Below are 18,354 nucleotides of genomic sequence, written 5' to 3' on the forward strand. Positions count from 1 at the left end.
TATTGAGATGCACCTGTATATAAAAAAATAACATAAACCAAGATTAATAAATGCTGTAAAAGGGTGTTGTTCATTGTTAGTTAACGTTAGCTAATGCATTAAGTAATGTTAACTGTTACGTCTTTCTAATGTTAAGAAATGTGTTAGTACATGTATTAATTAACATTAACTAAGATTAATAAATGCTGTAAAAGGGCGTTGTTCATTGTTAGTTCATGTTAACTAATGCATTAACAAATGTTAACTAAGGCATTAACTAATGTTAACAAATGCAACCTTATTGTAAAGTGTTACCAGGTAGTTTTTGTGAATTCTATGCTCCAATTAAAAATTTTCAATATCACCATATTTTTTGTAATAGCTGTTGAGTAAACAAGTGAACACAATGAAATCACAATGGCATACATTCAGGCAAGGGTCAGCTATATTGCCCAACAAAGACAAAATACAGTAACTATACATTTATTCAAAACTGAATTGTCACCGGAATCAAGTATACGACTTGTCCTGTGACAGACAGGTTTGTCTCAGATTCAGAGAAAACAGAGTGTGGAAATTTGACATTCCACATACAATCAAAAAGCTTTGAAGCCATCAGTGTTGTCATAGATTCTACATTTTGTTATAGTAAGGCACTATATTAAGATGGGGGTTTAAAGGAATATTCCAGGTTCAATACAAGTTAAGCTCAATCGACAGCATCTGTGGCATAATGTTGATTACCAGAAAAATACATTTTGACTTGTCCCTCCTTTTCTTTAAAAATTAAAAAACTGGATTACAGTGAAGCACTTACAATGGAAGTCAATGGGGCCAATCTGAAAACATTAAAATACTCACTGTTTCTAAAGTAAAGCCACAAAACATAAACAGTATGCATGTAAACATGATTTCTGTGACATAAAATTGCTTAATTATCTTTTCTGTGTAAAGTTATTTGCAACTTTACAGCTTTGTTGCCATGACAAAGTAAAGCTAAAGCACTAAAACGACCATAAAACGCAGATTTAAAGAACTTTACAGCTCAAATGATACACATGTTTTAACAGAAGAATTAATGAAAGTGCTTTTATAAAATTATAAGCTTCACATTTCTTTCTTTAAACATTCCAAAAATTGGCCCCATTCACTTCCATTGTAAATTCCTCACTGTAACCTCAATTGTTGCTTTTTCATTTTAAAGAAAAGGATGGATGAGTCGAAATTATTTGTTGTGGTAATCCACAAAGCCTATTTTCACATGTGTTTTAGAGTTCAAGTTTCCTCACCCCCGGTCTCGATCAATCTCTCTGTTGAATGACACACATTTCCAAAATAATGCATCTTTTCCCTCTTCTCATTTTTATGATATCCAGTAAATGTTCCAAGAACTTTATGTCTTTCAATATTGCATTGAAGGATTCATACTCTTTTTTTTTTTTTTTTTTATACAAAGACCTACTTTACAGATCTAAATTCATATGAGGTTTTAATTTCATTGGAATGAACATGATATAGCCATTTATTAAACATGTATGAGTTACAGTCATTTATATAAATCATAAGTTTATCAGAGCCTCAGAAAGACTAATCAGAGACATATTTAACTTCCATTAGTAAAAAGGGATGACAGATCATTTATAATAGCTTTGTGTGGGTTAAAAATGTACTAAGCTATAAAAGAGTTCATCTCCAAGAACTTTATTCTGTCTACATTTTTTACACAGTCATTGTCCTCACAAGAGGATACAAAACAGCGAGGAGTCAAGACAACCCGGCTGTTTAGAGTGCTTCTGTTGTCTTTCAAGAGTCAGCATTTCAAATGAAACGGATTTGAAAACAGCACATAAATAGTACAGAAAATTATTCTACTTTAAACAATGCAAACTGAGCTTTCCCTTAGTCAGATTCCTATTTCTGACATTTTGATATGGAGCAGTAAGTTATTACTTCACACAGAATAAAGGAAAGTTTAGCACGGTGAGTTTTGCACAGGTGCCACTTACATTTCATTCAGTAAATGTTCAAATCTAGTTATGCTTGCTGTTGCACCTTTTGTAAATGTAACAAGGCCTTATGGCAGTAAAAATCCTAATGTGCTAGTTATAGAAGGCATAAAAAACCTTGAAAACACTCCATGCATTAGGCCTAATATCATGGCCCCAGAATAAACAACACCATAGCAGGGTGTCGGTGAATTCAAGAAGACTGGGGCATTTGCCCCGAAGGCTTTTAGTAATTTTTTCAATGTGTACTTGACCTATAGGGCTGCCGAAGCTTCAAGACCAGATATGTGATGTTCTGTTTACACTTCTAAACGCTGAGCTGTGAACTGCTGAAGCAACTCATTCGTAGTCATTTATGTTTTATATTGCATGCATATTACAATATGGAATAGAATGCTAAAGATTTAATCTTGCATTCCGTATGCTGTAAAAAGTGGATACATGCAGTTAGGAGCTATTTCTATCTGACCTGACCTTAAAAATTACTTAAATTGGAACTCAATAAAGTCAGGTTGATTTAGCCATATTAAATCATATTTTTGACTTGAATAAACAGTTAATTACAATTTTACCATATGAAGTACATGTTTAGGTTATGTGGCAAAACATTTTATGGTGTATAATTTCTATAAAGCTTAAATATTATGCAAAATGCTGCATGTGGCATGGTTTCAAAACAATTTTCACAAATTTCTTACACTTCAATGAGATCAGCCAAGTACTATGAATTAGAACAGAGATTTCTGACACACTTGATACTTGGAAGCTTTTGATGTACATCTATAATGCAAATGTATTCTGCAATATTGGGTTTTACAAGCAAATTCAATCTTTATATTCCACAGATTTTATAACAATGCATTGCATGGCTGTTTTACACCATTTTGTTTTTTCATTAAGCTGACGTTTACATCCATAGTGACTTACAAATGATGAATGTTACATCAGATGCGAATCATTGGCTAGAAATGTTTGAGCTAGAATAAATATGCAACAAAGCAGCAGGGAAAGAGTAGAGTTTGTATTTTATTGTTATTATTATTTGTGTTCTTAAGCTTCTTACATTTTTAAGTTATAATTACAGGATAAATCTTAAAGAAAAAGATCAAAATTCAAGTATTTATTCTCTGAAATTCTTGCCCTCTGCCTGGTCTGTAATGTCTTTCTCTTCAAATTGCATTCAATTCAAATTCAAATTTATGGTGCTTTTTGATCCTTTTCGAAGCCTTGCAGTTTGAATCATGATATATTTCCATTAAATGCAAGAGAAGAGCTCAGATAGTCTGCATAAATATTTCCTTTTGTGTTCCACGGAAAAGGGAATTTAAACAGGATTTGAAAGAACATGAGAGTGAGTAAATGATTACCATATTTACCCTTTAAGTACACTAAACACAATATAGGCATGTGAGCCAATAAACAGTAACTTGATTTTTTTTTTTTTTTTTTTTGACAGTCATGTTTTACTCTCTGCCCTCCTGTCACATTGCACACAGTTCTTCTGTTCAACTCATGATGTTCCTCTGTTCCACCTGTCCACTGGGACAGCCCTGTTTTCCAGGGCTCCACCTCCTTGTCTTCCTGTCCTGTTATTGGACAGAAGTGAGCTATCTCACTGCAAAGGGGGGGAAACTTGGTTCTCATCCAACAAAGTGTCATTGGGGACACGCATGGCCTGCTGGAGGCAGGGACTTGGGCGCTAATGGGCCCGCAGCAGCACCTGGGGATTTTGGAGAGGATTGGAGGAGGATTGCAGAATGCCTCGGTAACCAGAAGGACTGTTTCCTCCACTCTTTTGTTATTGACTTTCTGAAATGGCAAGATGTGGTAGTTTGCAATCTGCCCTGATTGTTTGTCATTAGCTGGTGGTTGTCAGTGTAATTTTCACTATTTTTGACATAGACAGACAGACAGACAGACAGATAGATAGATAGATAGATAGATAGATAGATCAGTGCAGAAACAAGATATATCATCAGTAAAAAGGACACAAACACTGACAAAGTCATGATAGATTAGTATTTGAAGCCAGATAAGTCATACTGTATAACGTAAACCTAAACCCCAATCGTATCTTAATGATTTTGATCTTATTTATGCAGATGGCGTAACGAACCTGAACTCAATAAATCAGTTGCTTTAAGTATTTAAATGTTCATTCTCTATGTAAAACTTCTTTAGACAAACTTCTCTGAAGCGGCACTCATATATGAAGCACATATGCACACCTAAACAGGATAAGACTATATTTACAGGAGCACAGAAAAACATTTATTATTTCATTAAAAGCTTGTTTGAAAAAAAAAATCTCATCTATCTGGATGAGAGAGAGAGAAAACAAGAAAGGGAGAGAGGGAGAGAGAGTGAAAGAAGTGGTAAACAGGCAGGGCAGGTGTTGACGATGCTAATGAAACGGATGACAGATGGCGAGTTTCTCCTTCGCTCACTGTGCAGATAATGGATGAAGGTAATCAAATTCCTCTGTGGCACTGTGACTTTCCTCACAACTTTCCCATCAATAGTACCATCAAACGGTAACACCAAACCTCACGGCTGTCACATGCTCTCTGCATCAGTATGAACCCTGCAAAACTCAATGCGGCCTTTAACGCAAAGATCTTTTAAAAGTAACATTGTGTGTTGTACACTTTGAAGAAAAGCACCTACAACAAACTAGAGTTCTTATGTTTATTAGGGGCCATTCAGACAGAACACGCAACAAATAGTGGCGTCGTGAGATGCATTTTTAAAAGTTGAAGTTCTTCTTAACTTGACACAGCTTCTAAAAATGCGGCTCATTTGTCTGTCAAAACAACTGAAAAAACCGTGTGGACGGATGCAAAAAGATGCGAACGGCTAATAAGTGTGATAGTAAAATAATATGTGAAACGCGCCATTGTTGTCAGATGACCTCACGTTTGTCACATTACCTCCAGAACCTTTCTAATAGGGGAGCCTACATGCTTAGCCTAAATAACATAACGCACGTGCTCCCATAGACATTCTATGGTGGTACACTGTCGATGCACTATCGTTTTGATAATATTTGTGTCACAAACTGGTGAGATTCAATACACCCTGATCCTGAATTGTTTTAGGAAAACAATATGTCAAAGAATTCAAAAAAGACACTTACGTGCTTGGGCTGATTCCCCTGAGAAAAAGGCCGGAAGCACCTGACTCAATTCGGACGATATTGATGAATGTGTCGGCAATACTGACGAAGGTTGTTGCGGACTTGGAGGATCTGGCTGTAATACATCGATTGATCACTGCCATGGAGCTGAAATTCTCTGAGTTGGTTACAAGAGTTGCGGATGTTGAGAAATGGATCGATTATCTGGAGTCATCGGAGAGGGAATTAGCTGCTTATCCACTAGCGACCAAGATAGATTTGGCGCATGTCTGGGAAAAACTGGAGGATTTGGAGAATTGTAATCGGCAAAACAACATCCGAATTGTTGGAATTCCTGAGCATGAAGAAGGCCGAGATATGGTAAAATTCCTAGATGGGCTCTTCCCGAGTCTGCTCGACATAACAGGCCATACTCTGGAAATCGAGCGAACTCACAGAGTTCCGGCTTGGAGATCCACGGAGGGAGACAGGCCCCAATCAATTCTGGCCAAATTTCTGATATCATCCGATAAAGATCTCATGTTACGCAAGGCGAGGAGTAAAGGAAGGCTTTCTTGGAAGAACCACAGCATTTTCTTGTTCCCAGATTTTGTGAATTCAACAAGAGAGTAACGTGAACGATTCAGGGAATGCAAGAAACTCTTACATCAATGGAAGGTAGCTTTTGCTCTGTTTCCGGCCAAACTGAGAATAGATACTAAGGATGGCCGCAAAATATTTACATGCCCACATCAAGCTATGTCCTTCATAAAGACAATCGAGTGAGTAAGCCATTTGGTAATTTTCATGTTGCTGCCTAGTGGGCCTGGCTCACTGAACATTCACTTGACTATCCGAGGAAAATGGGCACCTTTTTCGTTTCTTTTTGTGTTGGCTCCGCCTAGCAGCTGGAGTTTGTTTTGTGGAATAACACTCCCTCGGGACAATTGTGGATGAATCTGCATGTTCCTTGTGCTTATGCCTCCTATTGGCTGGAGTTTGTTTTGTGGAATATTTCTTGCAGGACATTTGAGGGATTAGGGCATGTTGCACGAAGAACTGAACGCCCCCCCCCCCCCCTTTTTTTTCTTTTTTCTGTGTGCCGGTTCCACTAGCGGCTGGAGATGGTTTTGTGGAGGAACACATCTTCAGGGCAATCTACAAGTTTTTTGTGTTTTTTCCACTTATTGGCTGGAGTTTATTTTACAGATTTTTTTTGTTGTGTAATTCTGTCTCACAAAATTTGTATAGAAGCACCGGACTTGAGCAATCTGATGGCAAAGTTGTCACGGGGGCTCTCGTAGTCGTACATGGACTGTTTGAGTTTAGAGGGATGGACGCCAGTTGGCGCTGTCGTGCACGAGGTTAATGTAGCCCCCCTCACAATCCACTCTGGCCAACAGAAAGGGGACTTTTGGGTTCCACCATATGCTCGAGGCAACATTTAAACATGTCCAAACATGTCCAAATTAAACACTCTGGACACTTTTGTCCATACCGCGTGCAAAAGCGAGATTTTTAGAGGGCTGGAAATATGGGATTTGTTTGTCAGGAAGTGGGGTGGATATTTGGCTTTTTTTGGAGGGTTCTCAGAGAGGGGCAGTGGAGAGGGATTTGTAGTTATTTTGGTATGTGTATTCTTGATGTTGTTTGAAAGTATATATTTTTTTATTTTATTTTTATTAAAATTATTGTCAATTTTACAACTTTTTTACCATAGTCAACAAACCCTCCAAAAATCAAAGATAGTCAGCATAAACGTCATTGATGCGACTCCAGCATTAATGTCTTCTAAAGCAATACGATTGCTTTTGGTGTGAAAAAATATCAATATTTAAGTACTTTTTTTGTAATATTTTTTTTTTATTGATTCATATATTAAACAAAGAAAAACAAAACATATATACACAGAATCAATATTTAACCCTCACTTTTACCCTTCCCCTCCCCCTCCCAATCCCCAATCCCACATCACACCCCGACCCCCAACAACATCCCAGTGGTCACACATGATTATATATAAAAAAAAAAATTATAATCACACACATTAACAACTACACCTCTCTCTCCAATGCCCCTCCCCGAGAGCCCTCCAAATATGCAAGATATTTGCCCCATTTCCAACAAACGAGTCCAAATTCCCCAGTCTTCTAGATGACCCTTCTTCAAAAGCAGCCACCCTCCCCATCTCCGAGCACCACTCCTGAAATGGGGGCGCTCCTGCCAACTTCCATCCCCTTAAAACTATTTACCTGGCGACCATGTCACTTGTTAGGACCCAATTTTTTATGTGTTTATTCTCTATATTGATAACCGCTCCATTGCCTAAAGAGTCTGGAATGAAACTTTTAATATTCCCTTCCAACTCCACAAGTTCTCGTGCTTTGAATTTTTGGTGAATGAGGCATACTATATGATTTGACCACTAAGAACCGCCTTGAGTGCCTCCCAAGCCACGCCCACATAGGATACTGAGGACCAGTTGGTCTCCATATAAACATTGATTTCAGCCTTTAACATTTGTTGGAATTCAGGATTTTGCAAAAGGGATACATTAAAGCAGCAACTATATGATTTCTTTTTCTCTGTATGTGGCAACACCTCTAAACTCACCAGGCCGTGATCTAAGACTAAGATGTTTTCAATTGAGCAGTCAACAACAGATGAAATGAGGGACTTAGATATATATATATATATATATATATATATATATATATATATATATATATATATATAAAATCTATTCTAGAATAAATTTTATGGACTGATGAAAAAAATTTATAGCCCCTACTAGATGGGTTCAAAAGGCTCCAAATATCTGTAAGACCAAGATTTTTACCCATCCTTTGAAGCGTCAGTGTTGCTCTAGGGGGCTTACACACTTTTGCTTAACTACGATCAAGGTCTGAGTCCATCAATAGATTAAAATCTCCTCCCAATATTATATCATGAGGGGTGCCAGTGGCTTGCAACATCCCTTCAAGATCTATAAAAAAGCCCTGATCATCAGCGTTAGGTGCGTAAATATTAGCCAAAATCAAACTTTGCCCCTGAATTTCTGCTAAAACAATAATGACTCTTCTTGATTTATCTTTAATCTGTTTGAGATATTTGAATTATAGATGCTTACTTATCAGTGTAATGACTCCCTGCTCTTACTTGAGCCAGTGTAATGGTAGCCAGCCTGGCCTCAAGAGGCACACTAGCCTCCTTGTTAGAGCGCCTGCCTCCCATGCTGGAGACCCCAGTTAAAATCCTGCTCAGAGTGGGCCAAATAGGGCCAGTTACAGTGGTGCTGTGGCCCAGATGGGAGTGAGGTTTAGGGGTGTGAGTGTAATGGTAGTCAGCTGGTAAGTAGCAGTGCAGTGTGTAAACCTCACTCCCCTGGCCTCAAGAGGCACACTAGCGACTGATGCTAGGGGCTGTAGCCTTTAGCCTCCTTGTTAGTGCGCCCGCCTCCCATGTCAGAGATCACGATTCAAATCCCTCTTGGAGCGGGCCGAGTAGGGCCAGTTACACCAGCACTAAAAAAAACATGTCCACCCCATATCTTCCCAAATTTTTCAGCTTCCTGCGGGGAAAGATGCTTTTCTTGAAGAAACACTATATCATATTTCTTATGTTTAAGAAGAGAAATAACCCTCCTTCTTTTTCTGGGGTGCCCCAACCCATTCACATTCCACGTGGAGAGAGACAATCCACTCATACTAACATTTGACATTTTGACATATTAGAAAAAAATAGATTGTGTGTCAAAAATAAAATTATAAAGACCACATTCCAACATTAGTGCAACAATCAATCCCCAAACTTCCCCCCACACCAAACAAACAGAAAAAAGACGTGCGCATTAGCCCTGTGCACGACAGCGCCAACCAGCATCCATCCGTCTAAACTCAAACAGTCCATGTATGCCTTCGAGAGCCCCTGCAACAACTTTGCCGTCGGATTGCTGAAGTCTGGTGTTTCTATACAAATTTTGTGAGACAGAATTACACAACAGAAGATAATCTATAAAGCAAACTCCAGCCAATAGGTGGAATAAACACAAAGAATGTGTAGATTCATCCACATAACTGTCCCGAAGGTGTTTTCCTCCACAAAACAAACTCCAGCTGCCAGCGGAACCAGTACAAAAAAAAAAAACAAAAAAAAAGGCCATTCAGTTTCCTCGGACAGTTAAACGAATGTTCAGTGAGCCGGCCCATTTGACAGCTACTTGATGCAACAAATGACCCAATCACTCCAATGTCCTGCAAGAAATACTCCACAAAACAAACTCCAACCAATAGGAGGCATAAGTACAAAGAACATGCAGGTTCATCCACAACACTGTCCCGAAGGAGTGCTACTACACAAAATAAACTCCAGCTGCTAGGTGGAACCGGCACAAAAAGAAACAAAAAAGGCGCTCGGCTTCCTCGGACGGTCAAGTAGATGTTCAGTGAGTCGGTCCACTTGGCTGCAACGTGAGTACCACAAAATAACTTACTTAGTCCATTGACTTTATGAAGGACATCGCTTGCTGGGGACATGTAAATACTTTACGGCCATCCTTAGCATCTATTCTCAATTTGGCCGGGAACATCAGTGCAAAAGCAACCTTCCACTGATGTAAGAGTTTCTTGCATTCCTTGAACCAAGTCCTCCAACTTCTCCCAGATGCGCTCCAAATCCACCTTGGTTGCTAGCGGATTAGCAGCTGATTCCCTCTCTGATGACTCCAGATAATCGATCGAGCAGTGATCAATCAACGTATTACAGCAAGATCCTCCAAGTCAGCAATGACCTTCGTCAGCATTGCCGACATGTTCAACAATTCTCGCTGAATTTCCTTCACTTCTCCGGCCAAATCGAGTCCCTGGCTTTGTCAGGGGTATCAGCTTGAGCAGGTAAGTGTCTTTTAATGTCTCTAGAGCCCGAGGATTTTGAATTCTTTGACATATTGTCTTCCTAAAACAGTTAACGATCAGGGTGTATCGAACCTCACCGGTTTATGACATAAAAAATATTAAAACTAGCAAAGTGAGCAGTGCTCGCCGTTCAAACGTCCGAACCTCACATGGCATCACGTGACTCCATATTTAAGTACTTATTAACCATAATCCAATGCTGAAGGAGCTCCTTAGGACTATTTAGTGGTTCAATATTCACTTGGTTATCTCTAAAGCTCTCTTGAATTTTACTGTAAATCATTAGACATGACATTATGGTGCCTTGAAAACCTGACTGAATCCAGTTTTTTTAAGAGGGATCTTCATTCAAAAACACTGTCTGTAATGTGATTGACTGACTGAGCAGCAAGGCAGTTGCCTGTTGATTTGGACACAGCCTCTCATACTTTTTTGCATAAATATAATGATTATCACTTTTGATTGGCTTTTAAGATTTGCTGACGTAATTTTTTGCGTTAGAGAATAACACATGCATTTAATGTGCCAATAAACTACAGTAACTGCACACACGAATACAAATATACTCACATAATAGGCCAATACACAATGATTGACATAAAATACATGAATAGCCAATATTTGATTCTAAAAAAGAAAAGCAACAACACTACCACCCTGGAGTCGTGAGTTCGAATCCAGGGCGTGCTGAGTGACTCCAGCCAGGTCTCCTAAGCAACCAAATTGGCCCGGTTGCTAGGGAGGAGAGTCTTATGGGGTAACCTCCTGGTGGTTGTGATTAGTGGTTCTTGCTCACAATGGGGCGTGTGGTAAGTTATGCGTGGATCGCAGAGGGTAGCATGAGCCTCTACATGTGAAGTCTCCACAGTGTTGTGCACAAAGAGCCACGTGATAAGATGCGCGGATTGACTGTCTCAGAAGTGGAGGCAACTGAGACTTGTCCTCCGCCACCTGGATTGAGGTGAGTAACTGCGCCACCACGAGGACCTTCTAAGTAGTAGGAATTGGGCATTCCAAATTGGGAGAAAAGGGGATAAAAAAAGAAAAGCAACAATATATGAACACATATATGAGAAAAAAACAGGAGAGAGATTTTCACAGGTTGCACTTATGAAACAGATTTTCTGTTGTCAATCTTGCTTAACAAGGTGCTAATTACACCACATACTAAAAAAGTGTAATGCCTTGTGTGGGAGGGGATGGTGTCAAATTGTACATTTTTTGTGCAGAGTCTACTACTCTAGGCCCCCAAAGAAAAATGTTATATGTTAAAATATATGTTAAAAATATTGATAGTGTTTGTTTGCTGAGGCAACCATCACACATCTCATTGCTTATACTTAAGAGATCTGAACAAACAATACACTTTGGCATGCAATTCATCCAGTATCATTTTTTGCTAAAGACTTACAGTATATCTCAAATCATGTAGCTTGTGAAGGACAGGTGTGTTATGACTTTTCCAAGCAATCTGACTTCTGTTTTTTTGCCCGGTGAACGGTAAAATGGGCGAAGTGATCCCAGACATTGAATACCTAGGAACCAAAGCTGGGTGGGCTCTTTTGATTTGGACTAGAGTGCAACCACTTTGCAACAGTGGTGTAACCAAGGGTGTGCCAGGGTGTGCAACTGCCACCCAAAATGTAAGCTTGCACACCTAAATGAAATGGCAGTTTTTTTTAGGCTTTACTGTTTGCATCATGTCAGACATAAACCTTTATTTATATTGGCTTAATAATTAACATAACAGTATTATTTTTATTTTTTTTATAATGAACCAAACCTCCCTGTACTCCATAAATACAATGAATGTTCAAAAAAGGTCTTGAATCTTCTTACAGTTGTGCATTCTTCTGTTCAACACAATGCATCACTGATTTATTTAATTTTCCATAATTACGTTTTTAAACCAATGAATGTAACTAAAAACTGGTGTATTTTTATAATGGTTTCTGTATTCTGCAAATTGTACCATCATTAAATTTGTGTCTTTAGCATATTTTGGAAAATAATGATGAATCATTCCAAAAATGTATTATTATTGTTATTATTATTATTATTTTTTTTTACAAATTATTAAGCCTTATATTTGTACATATTAACAGGGCAACTTTGAACTTACTCCATTAAAAACTACACTGATTTAAAAAAAATATATATATATAGCAAAACAGAAATTGAAGCAATGGTTGTTAATGGTCATTTTATTCATTTAATTTAATTGTGCTTTAGTTCTTGCACACCCAGTTTTCTCTTGGCACACCCAAAGTTTTGTTTCTGGTCATGCCACTGCCTAGCAACCAACCAGAACATCCTAGCAACCACCTAGCAACATGCTAAAACATTCAGAACACTTAAGCAGTCACAAATCTACACCCTGCTATGTTGGCAACCACCCACAACACACTAGCATCATGGCGGCAAGTTTTAGACCGGTGTTGTTTCGAACTCTGTTTCCCCGTCGGGATCAGTCCCCCCCCAGCAGATCTGTAATGGGGGGAACAGTATCTGATGGTAACATTCTCCGCGGTCAGAATGCGTTCCCCCATGCACAAACATAAGCCTAACTCTTCCCTACCCTAACCATAACCATAACCCCATAACCTATCGGGGCTAGGGGGAAACAGATTCCAACAGGGAACACAATTCGATACAACACCGGCAAGCGCTACTCACATTTTCATAAGAAAAGGTAAAAATACCTCAGTCTTAATAGTCTGTAAGAGTTTAAAAAGGAGTCGATATAGTCCAGTGCCTTTGTCACGAAAACACAAATCTGTTTCATTATTTATGCATTTTTAATGGCCTCTTTGTGCTTTGCAAACAAACTTATAGGCTAATGGGAGCATGGGCATATGGTTTACAGGAGCGAGTCATCTACATGCATTAAAAAACAATCACATTTGCACATAAGAGTGCCCATCCACCCACATATGCGCCAATGTTAATGTATAGATAGTTTGAGGATCATGATAGCGGCGGTTGATCGGCACATGGCTCAGAGAGCACTGATATCATCGGGCACCGCTGCCAAGCTGCCAGTCGGTACCGTCACACCTTACTGCCTTTAAAGATTGCCCTGCAGAGACAGCAGAGAACGGCGAACAGCCGGGCAGCCCTGGAGAGTTACGAGGTGGTCCTGCCAAGACATGCCCACCGGAGAGAGGGGGGTGAGGGAGGCATCCATCCACAGCTATCATGAAGGACAGAGAGTGGGGATTTCGACAGAATCGACACGGATCTTACATGTTCCTTGCACAGCCAATCAATTCTCAGTGTCTTTGCGACGATGCAGCGTGAGATAAATGCGCAAACGTGCAGGCCCGTGCCATCGTAATCCACAGAAATGGCAATATAAGACAGAATGTAAATGAGGCTGTTATTACACTCTCGCGTTCATCAAACTGAGCTGGAGAGACTTCAATGGCCCTGATGAATATGCATGCAAATTTGTTAATTAAGTTAATTATTCCGCTGAAAATTCATTTGTCTTCCCAAGGACATTTCTGCAATGATTTTAACATGTTTCTACCATTAGTCATGCACAGTGCAGTTTAAAATCACTTTGTCCACTCTATTTTTTATTTATTTATTTCTTGTAAAACTTTTGCTCCCAGTAGGGGAGGTGGGCAAGGGTTATGCATATTTGTGCATGTATTTTCAAAAATAAGTAGGTGATGGCATATGTTTAAGAGGTCACGGTATGGCTACTGTAATTTTGAAACAAGTGTCAGAGAAAAAAAGTTGAAGAGATTTGTACAATAATAATAATAATAATAATAAGAAGAAAAAACATGCAAAATCACACATAAGTCAGTTTCAAACATACAACCTTGTACGGAAAATGTACTAATTTTTTACGTTTAGAGGTAATATGTGAACAGGACTCTTTGGGAAAGACAGTACATCAGCTTTGGCAATTTTCCAGAATGAGAAGTTGTAAAATTACCAGAAAAGTTCTGTTTGGATGCGAAACCGTAAGATTAATGGTTTGAGCACAGTACATGGTCAGGACAAACAAAAAACACATTTACCCTGCACCTTTTAACTAGAGGTTGATCAATAGTGAGTTTTGCCGATACCAATAACTAAGGTGGGAAAACAGGCCGATAGCCGATTAATCGGTCAATAGTTTTTAAAATTTATAATATGAACAAAACATTTTCACTCAGTGCAAAATAGTGCTGAACTATAGTATCACTTTTAATGCTGATACTTTAATACATTTCTCCCATACTGGTACCTTCTTCAAAGCCTTTGCCATCTGAAATGAATGAAAATAATAGTTCAAATATTACAGGTCAAATGTGTTTGTTGTTCAGCAGTGACATAAAACACTGCCTTACAAAGCCAAATAGTGGCTGTGTGCTTCATCACTACTTCCAAGATTTATTATTTTATTTTATTGTCATATGAAATATATAAATGATGTACAAGAATGCAAGAGACAAAAAGGGGTCAACTCAAGTCTTGTCTATGTCATTTTAGAATGGCCTTGTATTGTATATATTATATATTCATGTGCCCTCACATGAACACTTTGTATATTTTAGATAACATGAATATCTCATGAATATAAAATGTAGCCTATATTTCACATGTATATATTTTACTATACTTACATTTCTATTGTACATCATTAAATTAGAAAGTGTGGACAGAAGTGTATTTTGTCAAAACAGAAACAAATTTGTAAAACTTTACAGTAAAAATCTATAAAACTGAAAACTATCAAACTTTTCCTGGGCGCTTGCATTACCGCAATATACTGTGCTCGTGCTTGGTCTTCTGAAGCAAGCGAATGGCCGAGCAAAAGCAAAAACTCAGGCAGCTTTTTCACATAAGGTTGACATTAGCATGAAATTATGATTTACTGCTGGTAATTAATTATAAATCTACTTAGCAACAAAACCTCTTTGGAGCACTCATGTTTATAACCTGACTGGGACAAATTAGATGCCCCTCAGCCCTGGGGGAACTCAACGGATCTGCACAAATTCATGTGACTTTATTTTTATTATTATTAAAAACGGTGAATCAAGACAAAAGGTAAGTAGTTTCCATCACTGACTTTGTAACATTGTTCTAACCATTTGAACAGCTAATGTTAGCTCTGTTATGCTGTCTCCACCTCGTCGGCAATGCAATTCCCCAGTGCAGTGATTAGTTATAAACAAATTAATTATCAAATCACCTTTGGTTGTCTTAAAGGTGCACTCAGTAATTTTTTCCTCATTAAAAAAGTTTTCCTCCCAAAGAAATAAACAGTAATTTTGAAAAATATATGTAAAATCATGAGCACTCACATGATATGAAGACTCCAGTCATATCAGTAACCTTCTAAAACTGTTTAAATCTACACAGAGAGGGTCCCTTCATGGGGGCTGCCAAGTTAGAATCACGTGACCAGCTGATACTACTCGCATAATCTCAGTAACCACCCTGGTATTGGACACTTTCACTCATGGATTCAAATAATCATGGCAGACTGTGAATAAAGAATTTCGACAATGGCCTTGGTTACTGAAAATTATTGCATTTAAATGATGCTGCATCCACACCACTAGGTGTCAGTGTAAGTCCAAGAAGATATATATAAAAAAAATGACTAAGTGCAACTTTAAATGAGTGATTTATTGTACCATGACAATAATAATAATGTGTTTTGTATACATACCTTGGCTTTTCTACCATAATGTGATGATATCAAAGGTGAGAAACCAATTTTTTATGGTTTGGGCCACTGCCCCTCTAAAATGATCACACAGGAAGTTGGCATGTTGTTTCCGAGAGTTCCAGTTCCCTAGGATAGGACACATTATGCAGACTCACTGACAAGCTGTACCTCCTTTCAGACATTTTTGCATTGCCTCAAGTGGGTTTGCCTTCTCTTGTGGCGTGACCGTGCGTGAAGTGCGTTGTGTCAGCAGCGTGGTAGACCTGGGTTCATATCCTGTGTTGAAACCACAAGGCAATCTTGTTTGCATAATCTGTGACAAGCACAATTCAGAGGTTGCATTTTTCCTCTAACAGTACATTTTTACTCTGCTGATGGTTTAGGTTTGGAGTTTGGGTTGGGGGGTACAGTTTATAAAATATGCATTCATCTTCACTGTATCTTGTGCTGCTAAAAACAACTGGTTTCTCAACTCATTTTTGGCACCCCTCCATGGACTTTTCACCCAGAAAATAGAGCTCACACGCCCATACGCCCAACAAAATGTACCACTTTGGCCACTGGAGGCAGTGTTTTGAATTTTGGTAGGCACAGACTGATTTTAGCTAAAGGAAAGTCAACCTACTGTTTCCGATTTCACTGTGAGAGCATTCTGACCTCTTTAAAATGTCTGTGCATGGCCCTGATCTGATCCCTATATGGCTTGTGTCCCTCCTTCAATGTAAACTTTTTTTTTGTTTTGCCTGTTTTATTGTCTATAGTAAAAAAAGGGGATAAAAAAAATTGATAAAATATTGTTTCTGAATGTGTGAAAGAACTGTTTGAATGTGCTGCTTCTCTGTTGTTAAGGAAAATTTGGTCAAAACAAATTTTGGCGAAAACTTGGCCCATTCGTTTTTATTGAGGCCCACCCAAAAGTAATTTCCTGGTTACACCCTTGGTTTAATGGCTTTTTGATGAAGATAAACAGTTACAGATAAATATATATTACTACGCAAAAACTAAAAGGATAGCATAAAAAAATGTACAATCATTGTATTGGATAGCAGATATGAATTGTATAACATACAGTATAAACATATAAAACATGTGACAGCTTGCCCTATTTGCCCACATTTAGGAAAAATACCATTGTTCTGAGAACTTGAACCTTTCGGTTAAAATCTACCTTCATTATACAGTAACATACAAAAATATAATGGCATTGAAATTTTAGTTATGAAGATTCGTAAAGCATTTGTGCAATTTTTGTATTACAAAAACATAGTCCTTGTGACAACTAGTCCACAACGCTGTGTGACAGCTAGCACAACAGTATATTCAAAAGGGTGGATACATGTCAAAGAAGATACTGAAATCAGGAAATTGTCTTTTTTACTGAAGTTACCACCGATTTTCAGAAAACAAGGACAGTTAAAGCTAGCAAAACAAAAGAAAAAACAGACTAAGTTAAATAAAGACAGAAGGAAAGCAGGTAAGAACTGGAGGGTCTAATGGGACTCTATTGAGCAGAAAACAACATCTGTTTGGCTCCTGGCGATAATCTGAGCACACACTTGCCAGACAGGAACAGTATGGTAAAGGACCATGTCTTTCAAGAAACTTGTACACAGATGCAGTGAACGGGTTTGTCTGAGCTCAACTTTTCCAACAGAAATGTGAAACCGTGCAAAGTTGAGCAGATTTCAAAGGTCTTTTAAAGAAATGACATTATTTCTCACGCTGGATAGGTGACACTGAAGGTGTAAGCCAAGTTTACTTCTATCTAGAACACTGAAAGCATTGAGAAAGAAATATAACTTTCATATCAAATGTGTAAGTGCTATGTACAGACTGTTGAAATGTCAAAGCACCCATGTTGTGTGTTAGTGTACATTATATTAATGCTGTATATATTAGTATGCACATCTTGTCTTCTGAGACTTACAAACATTATTGATTACAGTTGATGTTTGGCATACTGAGCGCAGAGAATGTAAATTGAAACACCTTTTGTTTCATTAAAAAGGGAAGTATTATATTTTTTTATGTTTTACATGTTTCTTAAGCAATATACACTGACCACAGTGAACACTTAAAGGGATAGTTCACCTAAAAATAAAATGAGGACATCATTAACAATCATTTACTTGATTATTCATCTAACACACGACTGTAGAATTTTTGTGTCTCACCAGAACCGAGTTAAGAAGGTGCCATGTCTAGAAGAGAAAGCAATTGGCTGTCGTCTGTTAGGGGGTTTTGATTTGGGAGTTTAATGAGATCAGAGCAAACAGAGATGGTGTCAGGCCCAGTGTTCTGCGTGTTATATTATAGGGATGCCTTGGTGTGTATTTGTTGTAATCAGACATAAATAAGAATAAACACGACTCAAAATTGGTCATATTGGTCAGGTATATTGGATAATTTCATATTATACATCTTATAAAGCAGAAAGCTGTCAAACACCCACTGGTCTTCAGGGCTAGATGGTTTACTGGCAAATAATCTATTCTATACTACATTTATTCATATGTGAATTCATTTATTCATGTGTGCTTTAGGCCTGTGCAACTCAACATTATAGGGGAGGCCAGGTCCAGTTGTCACACTTTTTTACTCCAGTGAATTTCTCAAGATGGGTTTATTTTTGAAAGTCAATTCCTGCATAGAATGTCTTGGTTA

The sequence above is a fragment of the Myxocyprinus asiaticus genome, chromosome 5 (assembly GCF_019703515.2).
Source record: "Myxocyprinus asiaticus isolate MX2 ecotype Aquarium Trade chromosome 5, UBuf_Myxa_2, whole genome shotgun sequence".
Taxonomy (NCBI): domain Eukaryota; kingdom Metazoa; phylum Chordata; class Actinopteri; order Cypriniformes; family Catostomidae; genus Myxocyprinus; species Myxocyprinus asiaticus.